This window comes from Papio anubis, chromosome 10 (assembly GCF_008728515.1).
Source record: "Papio anubis isolate 15944 chromosome 10, Panubis1.0, whole genome shotgun sequence".
NCBI lineage: Eukaryota > Metazoa > Chordata > Mammalia > Primates > Cercopithecidae > Papio > Papio anubis.
Window position 1 is genome coordinate 6,803,144 of NC_044985.1, and position 9,885 is coordinate 6,813,028.

Here is a 9,885-nt window from a genome sequence, read left to right on the forward strand (position 1 = left end):
AATTATATGAAGGAAAAAATCATTATACAAAGCTATAATATGAAGAATCCTCAAAGGTCACAGAAAGCCAGGAATTGTTTGAGTTTCAGTGAGTACAGAGACTTCCCTGAATACAACAGGCTTTCAGTCCATGAAACTAGCTGTATAATAAAGACTACTATAGTTGTACTCAAAACAAACTCAAAAGCAAACTTCAAAAGGATCAGTGTAATTCAAAAGTACTTAGCTGACTGTTGGAAAACAAATTCACCATTCTTTCACTCTTTAGAGGTAGGGAAAAATATAAATAAATCAATATACAGAATTCAAAAAGATAAAATTCCAAATGTCCAACACCCAATTCAAAAGTACTAGAGTAATGAACAATTAAAATTATCACTAATACCTAGAAGAAAAACCAGTCGAAAGAAACTGACTCAGAAATGACAAAGATGATAGAATTAGCAGAAAAGAATGGTAAAACAGCTATTGTGAAAATGATTCATCTGTTTAATCATGTACAAAATATGAACATGAAGTGAATACAAAACAAATGATATGAAAAGAAATGTACGAGACTTCTAGAGAATAAAACTCAATATCAGAAATTTTTAAAAAGACCACTGGAAGGGATTAATAGCATATTAAACATGGCAGAGGGAAAGAATGATGAACCATGAGTATACAACTCGACAAACTAAATGAAGCCTCGAGAAAAACAGACTGAAGGGAATAAAAACAAAAACACAGCATTATTGATCTATGGGACATTATATATAGGTGGCATAACATAGCTAGCATATGTATAATTGGAGTCCCAGAAAGAGGGGCAATATAGGGGATTACATATACATATGTAAGGTAATGAATGCAACTTTTCCAAATATGATATAAATATAGAACCATAAATATGAGAAAATGCAACAAACCACAAGCAGGAAAGAACAATGTAATCAACACCAAGGTGAACATCACAATCAAATCTCTGGGAACTTGTGGAAAATAGAACATCTCTAAATATAAAGACAAATTACTTTCACAAAACATGAACAACAAATGGAAAAATCAGATAGTAATAATATGAGTCAAGGAGAGAAATTTGTTGGATACAATGCAATGAAATTATAAATAGTAAAAGAGAAACTAAATTTGCCATAATATATGAAAAATAATACCAGCCTAAATACTTTATGAATTACTGAAGAACTCACAATAACAATTAACAGATTTAGAGTTATCCAACTGTGAGATTTATGCATTAAGACAGTCTCACATAGATAAATTACCTTTTGAAGTAAATTTATAGCTTTAAATATACACAGGGTAGAATAAGAAAGACTGAAATTAAATGACTTAAAAATATCATCCCAAAAAATAGCTTTGAGAGACAATTTTAACAGTTAAAGAAAATACACTATCTTTGCTATAACCAATATTTATTACTAGACAGATGGGAATTATCTTCAAATAAATCTATAAAATCCATATAATGCCATTTATTAAAACTTCCAACAAAATACTCAAGAATAGCAAAAGAATTCTGAATGGTAAGAAAGTGCGAAGAGACCAACCCTACTAATAACCAGACTTGTTATAAAGACATAGTAATTTAAATCAACACAACAAGGGCAGATACCTCATCAACAGATTAATGCTCTCTGTTTTTGTGGTGGGGTGGGTGGGAAATGAGTGAGTTCTAACTCTGTTAGTTCTCTTGAGAGCTGGTCATGGCACCTGCCCTCTCTCTCTGGCTCTTTCTCTTACCCTGTGATGTCTGCACATGCCAGCTCCCCTTCCCCTTCCACCACAAGTGGAAGCAGCGTGAGGCCCTCACCAGATGGAGATGCTGGTGTCATGCTTTTTGTGCAGCCTGCAGAGCCATGAGCCAAAGAAATCTCTTTTCTTTGTAAACAAATAAATAAACAAACACACCATTGACATAGGGATAGGTCAAGAAAATAAATCGCTCTCCATAAAGAAATTTAAAAATCTGTGGGCCTACAGGTGTTTTAGGGACCTCATTGAAGACAAAAAAAAGTCCAAAATCATCTCCCATTGTTGATTTGAATACAGTTGACAAGTACCACAAGGAACTTAGAGAAATATACTTCAAAATGCCAGTATAGCTGCTTCAGCACTAATTAAAAAAAATAATTTAGCATGATTATATAGGAGAGCAATGTGTCAGCTCTAGCAAAATAGAAAATATGGAAACCATACCAGCAATCCTATTTCTACCCCAGAAAACTCTCACATATAGGCCCAAACATAGAAGAAGAAGAGGCTCTTGGCACTATAAAATGACAATCTAGACACGCTTTATAGCTGAGCCCAAATATTCCATATACACACCTGCATCTTCCAGAAACCCGTGCACCTGTGTTCAGTCGATGTGATTAGTTTTTACCATCTAATCTGAGCAAAAGTGATTAAAATAACCAGTGTGAGTTCTCTATCCCTTTCTTGTCCTACCACAGTACAGCAGACATATCTTCCAGACTGAGGACCCTCAAGACAGAGGAACACTCCTTGTTCTAGAGTTTAGGTGGACCCCGAATAAATCTCTGTTATATTAAGAAATGGTATTTCAATATTTACAATACTGTTGCAGAACAAAGATTACCTTTACTATATGCACCTAAATGTCTGATTTTAAAAATACATAAATTAAACATAGTATGTTCATATACCAGAGATCAAATACAAAAAATGATTTTTATCCACTTATGGATAAATTATGATAAATTATGTAAAAAAATTAAATGAATGGTAATATGATGCTGACCAAATACATGCATACAATCAGTTCTAAATATGAAATTTCTCTATTTTCTGGAGTTTTATTTTATTTTTCAAAAAAGAAGAGTATATTGAAGGGAAAATGGAATGTTGAAAAGCCTTAAAAAAAAAAAAAAAACAACCGCTGTGGATGGTGGCTTCTGTCTGTAATCCCAACACTTTGGAAGGCTGAGGTGGAACTCCTTGAGGTCAGGAGTTCAAGACCAGCCTGTGCAACATATTGCCTTTAAAAAATAAAACTAAAAAAAAAAAATTTGAAAGCATCTAGCAAATCAATTTTTATTGATTGATTGATTGATTTTTCAGCCAACTAAAAATTTTTGAGCACCTTTTATAGCCTAAGGAGTAGCCAAATTCTTGGATCTTTATCCTCAAGCACTATGCTGTCTAGTGGGGATCCAGGTTAGGTATAATAAACCTTACAAATGTGTCATTTGTGCTGTAATTGAGTTATTTACAGAATGTAGTGATGCACAGAAAACCAACATTGAATTAGAATTGGTGTGGTTCTCAGATAATATGTCCTAGAGGAGGTAGTCTGTAATCTGGTTGCTGGAGGTAACTAGTTTCAGGATAGAAAGATATTTAAGGTTGAAGGTACAATTTTTTTTAAAAAATTTACTTTATGTTCTGGGATACATGTGCAGAGCATGCAGGGTTGTTACATAGGTATACACATACCATGTGGTCTACTGCACCCATTAACCCATCATCTAGGTTTTAAGGCACATATGCATTAGGTTTTTGTGCTAATGCTCTGCCTCCCCTTGCCTTCAACCCCCCGGCAAGCCCATGTGTTTGATGTTCCCCTCCCTGTGTCCATACGTTCTCATTTTGCAACTCTCATGTGTTTTTAAAGTCGTGAACCTATGTGGTAAATTACAGTAGTTCCCCCTTATCTGTGGTTTCACCTCCCTCTGTTTCAGTTACCTGCAGTCAATGTGATCTGAGAATGTTAAATGGAAATATCCAGAAATACACAATTCATAAGTTTTAAATTGCACACTCTTCTGAGTAATGAGATGAAATCTCATTCCCTCCCAAATCTGTCCCACCTTTTGCACAAGGTATCCACACTGTAGGAGCTCTTTACCTGTTAGTCTTTTATTGGCTGTCTTGGTTATCAGATCAACTGCGGAGTGTTTATGTTCAAGTAACCCTTATTATATTTAATAATAGTCCTAAAGCACAAGAGTAGCTGCTGGCAATTTGGATATGCCAAAGAGAAGCTGTAAAGTGCTTCCTTTAAGTGAAAATTCTCTAAATAAGGAAAGAAAAAATTCACAGTTTGCTAAAATTTTACAGTCAGAACAAATCTTTGATGTGTGAAATTTTGAAAAGGAAAAAGGAATTTGTGCTAGTTTTGTTGCCGCACCTCAAATTGGAAAAGGTGTAGCCACAGTACTTGATAAATACCTGGTTAGGACAGAAAAAGAATGAAATTTGTGGGTAGAAGACATATACAGAAATATATTATTATTGGTAGCAACATGATGTGTCAGATTAATTAAACTTTATCATAGGTTTGTATGTATAGCGAAAAACATAGTATATATAGGGATTGGTACTACCTGGGGATTCAGGCATCCAATGGGAGTCTTGATTGTATCTCCCACAGGTAACAAGGGACTACTGTGTTCAAGGAATTCCAAGGCATTCAGCATGGCCAGTGATGAGAGTACAAATGGGGATTGGAAAGTTATTTGCCCCTAAAAGATAACATTTGACTGGGCATTCCCCCACCCAAATATTTACTTATAGATTTGATAAATCTAGTTATGAAACCACTTTTGCAAAATTATGACAGTGAGAGAAATCTGACATAGTTGACTTTATCTTGCTTATAACCTCCAAGCTGTCCTTGGTCATTCCTGGCCATAGGCCAAGCTAACTTTGGGAGGGATAATAGTCTAGTCTTCAAGCAAGGATAATAGAAGTCCTTCCCCAAGTGAAACCACTGTTGTAAAACTTGTGAAGGGTGGCAAGATTAGGATTATAAGAGGGGCCTGAACTCTGCTGAAATGTAGGCCCAGTTTCTATAATCACTTACTGCTCAAGAATCACGTGGGCAGAGGTCACAAGATTTGTGATTTTCCCAGTTGCATCCAACATCACCACTGTAGAACTTAAGATTGCTGTTTGGAGAAGTTTTTTTTCAGACTGACCCCACGCAGACTGTGACTCATGACTCAGCTGGTTCTGTGGTCGCACCCAGAGGCAAAATCAGTGTACCAGGCCCTGAATTGTTTTCCATATCCCTATTATTTCAGCCCCAACCAATCAGCACCACCCATTCCCTAGCCCCGGCCCACCAAATTGTCCATAAAAATCCTAACAACTGAGCCTTTGAGGAGACTGATTTGAGTGATAACTGCAGTTCTCTCATGTTGCTGGCCTTAGGTCAATTAAACTGTTTATCGACTGCAACGTGGTGGTCTCAAATTGATTTTGTCAGTGCAGCATGCAGGAAAGACCCATGGGGTGACTATATTTAGTACTAAATCAGCATAGGTTAAAATCAAAATTTCCAATCTAAGACTTATCCCATTTAATTGCAGTAATTCATTCCCATGCCTGTATTTCCAGCTGGATGGCAAGCTTCTTTTGGAGGGAACACAGACATTATTTAACAGATGCGTGTCCTCCATGTCTAGCACAAACTGTGGTGAATCCAAGGTGCTCTATAAACATTGTCTGGATATCCAACATAGAATTTATTTCAAAACGTCCTTCTCAGTAAAATTATTCAGTTATACATAAATGGAAATTATTTTAATGATATTCATATGAGATATTCAACAATATGACTTCACTAAGGTGAGCATGCAAGGGTTAAGTTAAAAAAGATGAATTTAGATATAAATATTGCTTTGAACCACTTATTCTGTAGTATTGGGCAGTTTATTTAATTTTGGAATCTCAAATATGTGATTGATAAAATCTAGATTAATCATATCCACCTTTGCGTGTTAATATAGTAATGGGATCCTTTGAAATCAACTTTTACATTGGGTGTCTGGTAAATGAAGGAAATAAAAAATGTAAGCTAACTCATGGTCTACTATCTCCAACATTTAGTGGAAGACTGAATGATTCTTTTCAATAAGGGTAGAAAAAACAATTGAAATGCACAATGTGTTTTGTTTGTTTGTTTGCTTCTTTTTATTTCAGATGGAGTCTCGCACTGTTGCCCAGATCATGCCCATGTTGTGGCATGATCTCAGGATCTCGGCTCACTGCAATCTCCGCCTCCCGCATTCAAGTGATTCTCCTGTCTCAGCCTTCCAACGAGCTGGGATTACTGGCGCCCACCGCTGGGCCCGGGTAATTTTTCTATTTTTAGTAGAGACGGTGTTTCGCCATGTTGGCCAGGCTGGTCTCAAACTCCTGACCTCAGGAGATCTGCCCGCCTTGGGCTCCCAAAGTGCTGGGATTACAAGGGTGAGCCAGTACGTGCAGCCAAAATCCACAATGTTATTATCAAGAGGCTGGTTAGAAAGTGTATCTGATCAAGTAGAAAGTTTATGAAGGAGAATGTAGGAACTAAAATGAAAAGTATGAAATCACCCCTGTTTATTAGCCTTGTGACCCAGAGAAACTATACAACCTTTGAGTTTGCCTCTTCACAAGTAAAGTGATGTGAAGATTGTTTCCTTAAGTTATTTAAAAATATGAGATAATACCAAAGAACCTCCCAGATTTTGTGTGTAATAATTGTTACTAGACCCAATTTAGCCCTGAAAAAAGAATCATTATTTTTGATTGATGTGCTTACTTACATGCCTGTTTTGTGATTTTATTTATGTAATTAGTTATTGGTTTTTGTTTTAAAGCTAAGGGACAACTCTGTTTAAGGCTATCTTTAAATGTTGTCTCTTGGGAAAATTTCACACAGCTTGTCATTCTACAATCTGATGCTAGAAGAAGGTTATGTCTGTTTTTGATAGTTACTGATGCCAATGGAATAAATGACATCCTGTTTTCTCGTTAATTAAACAAGCTCTGTGCACTTCCTCTCATTTCTGGTATCCATGAAAGCATGCTTTTTTTGGTTACTATGCTGATTAAACAAACAGACACTGATGGTTGGCTGCTCAAGTTCTGAGGCCCTAGGGAGAAAAGGAATTGTTGTGCCAGCAGAATTGAACTTTTGGCCTTGTTTATTCCTAGCAAAGTGTTACCTCCCTTGTGGAGGAAATGAGTTAAAACTTATTAGGAAAACGCAAAGAGATTTTTCAACATTCGATAACCTGCATACAGTTCCTTCAGGAAGAAAGTAGATTAATCCAATTTCTCTGGTATCAAATAGAAACAAATGGCTTAGAAAACCTAGGGCACATGCAGTCTACTTGCCTACAAAAGAGAAAAATCTGCAAACTGGGAAAAATGAAGAAGAAATATTGAGAAAAGTAAACTTATTTTAGGTGATGAGATGAAGGGGAAAGTTAAAAAGTGGCTATATAATTATTGGAACGTTGGGAAAACTTGCTATTATGGCAATTGAATCACAATTCATTGTATTTCAGGAACTGAGAAGACGGAAAGAGATTCTAGAATGAGCTATCAAGTCACACAAAAGCATGAAGGAAACTTAAATGTTTATTGATCTGTAAAAGAAGCCAGTCTGAAAGGGATATATATTGTATCAGTCCAATTGTATGACATTCCCGGAAAGGCAAAACTATGGAGACAGTAAAAAGATCAGTGCTTGCCACAGGTTTGTAATGAAGAGAGAAGCGAGGGATAAAAAGCTGGAGCGTGGTATATTCTTAGGGCAGTGAGATTATTCCATAGGATAATGTAATGACTGAAACATGTTTGTATACTTCTGTCAAATTCCACAGAATATACAATATAAACAGTGAACCCCATTACTGACTATGGACTTCTGTTAATAATAATGTATCAATATTGGTTCATCGATAGTAATATATTACAGTAATGCAAGATGTTAATAACAGGAGAAAGGGAGGAGGAAGAGGGAGTATTGAAGGGTACTGTACTTTGTGTTAAACTGTTTTGTAAACTTAAAACTATTCCAAAAAGTTTGTTTGTTTGTTTGTTTGTTTGTTTGTTTGTTTTGAGATGGAGTTTTGCTCTTTCGCCCAGGCTGGAGTGAAGTGGTACGATCTTGGCTCACTGAAACCTCCGCCCCATGGGTTAGAGCCAGTCTCATGCCTCAGCCTCCCGAGTAGCTGGGATTATAGGCGCCCACCACGATGCCTGGGCAATTTTTTTTAATTTTTAGTAGAGACGAAGTTTTGCGTTGTTGGCCAGGCTGGTCTCTAACTCCTGACCTCAGGTGATCCACCTGCCTTGGTCTCCCAAAGTGCGAGGATTACAAGCATGAGCCACCTTGCCAGGACAAAGTTTATTTTTTTAAGCACAAAAGATGCTGAAAGACTGCAGATTTACAAATGTTATGATGATGGTGATGATGGTGGTGGTGATGATGATTTACAAAATAATTTCAGATACAGATCTGTACATCTGATTTAAGGAAGGACAAATACAACAAAGCAACATCAGTAATTCAAATGGCAAGAGTTTAAAAAGTATAAAAATTCAGAAGACAATTAATGTAAGAAACAAATTATAAAAGAGAAAATATGAGCCCCTGGAAGTTGAAAATTCTTCCCACAGTGACCAATGAAAAACATCAAACAAAAAATAACAAATAAATTTCAATTAATTCTTTGATGGGTACCTAACCTTATTAACTTGAGAGAAGCTGGCCCGTGAGATATTTTTGAATTTTATAAAATTGTATATGTTGATAATAGATGCTCATTGTATTTATAAAATGTTGTATGATTATTTATTTTCAGGATCCAGAATTGGGTGGATTTATTATTCAACAGTGTCAACAATTGATGAATTTATAGTGAAGATACATGACAAATCTCTGCCTTTAACTTTTTCATTCATAAAGTAAATGAAGAATGGCATAAATATATGAGAGACGTCAGATATACTAGATGATACACATTGATCTAAAAAGATTCTGAAAGGTGTTCTTCAGTCACCTGACTCACCTAGGCTTCCAGTCATTAGACCTATAAAAAATCTACTGGGAGTTTAACATCTGTGAATAATTTTCAGATGACTGATATGAAATTACTTCCCTCTTCCACACGTTCCTTAAAACAACTTTAACACTGAGACACTGCAGCATTACATTTCAGTTTTATTTTATGAAGGGAACTCGTAGACCAAAGTGTATGCCAGTGAATGTGTGTGTGCATGTGTGTGTGTGTGTGTGTGTGAACTTTTTCATGAATCTAAATCTAGAGGAAAAGAGCACAATACTAATAATGATTATGTCTAAGAGATGTAAGTAAATGTAATCTTCCTAAATAGTTCACAATGAGCATCTATTATGAACTGATCTATCACAATGAGCATCTCATCACAATGAGCGCAATGAAAAACATGGCATGGCTATTTTAAAAGTAAAAACATAGATATATTTATGTGTATGTGTGTGTGTGATATTAATAACTTTAAATTGCTAACAACAATATTTTTCAGGAGTTAGAATTATGGTTAATTTTTAACCCATTTCTAATTTTGCTAAAATGTGAGTATATTGCTATCATAATCTAAAATATACATTCAGCAACTGTAAATGAGCTGCAATTGTAGAGCAATTTAACAAATGCAGGTTATTATCAAGCTCTGGTTGTTTCTTCAAAATGACTACCCAAACAAAACACAAGCTTTCTAAATTACAGGACAGATTTTTGACTTTTTGCAAGTATCAGTGGTGATCATCGAAGGAGAGACAAATGACTCATCTTTGGCATACTAAAGGAGAGACTAAAGTTAGAGGTTTAAAAGAGAGATTCAGCTATACACATTCCTATTGAACATACTTTCAGTTAGCACGTGCTAAAAACTATGCCAGATACACAAAGAAAGAAAGCACCCCTTCCCTCCTGAGATTCTGATGGTAAGGAAGTCAGATAAGCCAATAGTAACACAGGGTCATTGATGAGGTAATATCTATACACAAAGAGGTCTCCGCACAGAGAGAAATGCACTGTTTTACCAGTGATGGATAAACCAACAGAGTGACATGTGGGCTGGACCTTGATGGGTCTTTAT

At 35.8% G+C, this 9,885-nt stretch overlaps 1 long non-coding RNA gene across 2 annotated transcripts; it reads left to right on the forward strand.

The window, feature by feature from the left end:
- The first annotated feature begins 6,063 nt into the window (after positions 1–6,063).
- On the forward strand, positions 6,064–9,251 carry LOC103877312. 2 transcript variants are annotated; one of them, XR_004176455.1, is made up of 3 exons: positions 6,064–6,102; positions 7,305–7,495; positions 8,607–9,251. It is a non-coding gene; the product is annotated as an uncharacterized LOC103877312 (long non-coding RNA). The 2 variants fall into 2 exon arrangements; XR_004176454.1 differs by lacking the exon at positions 6,064–6,102 and having other exon boundaries at positions 6,189–7,495.
- The last annotated feature ends 634 nt before the right edge of the window (positions 9,252–9,885 follow it).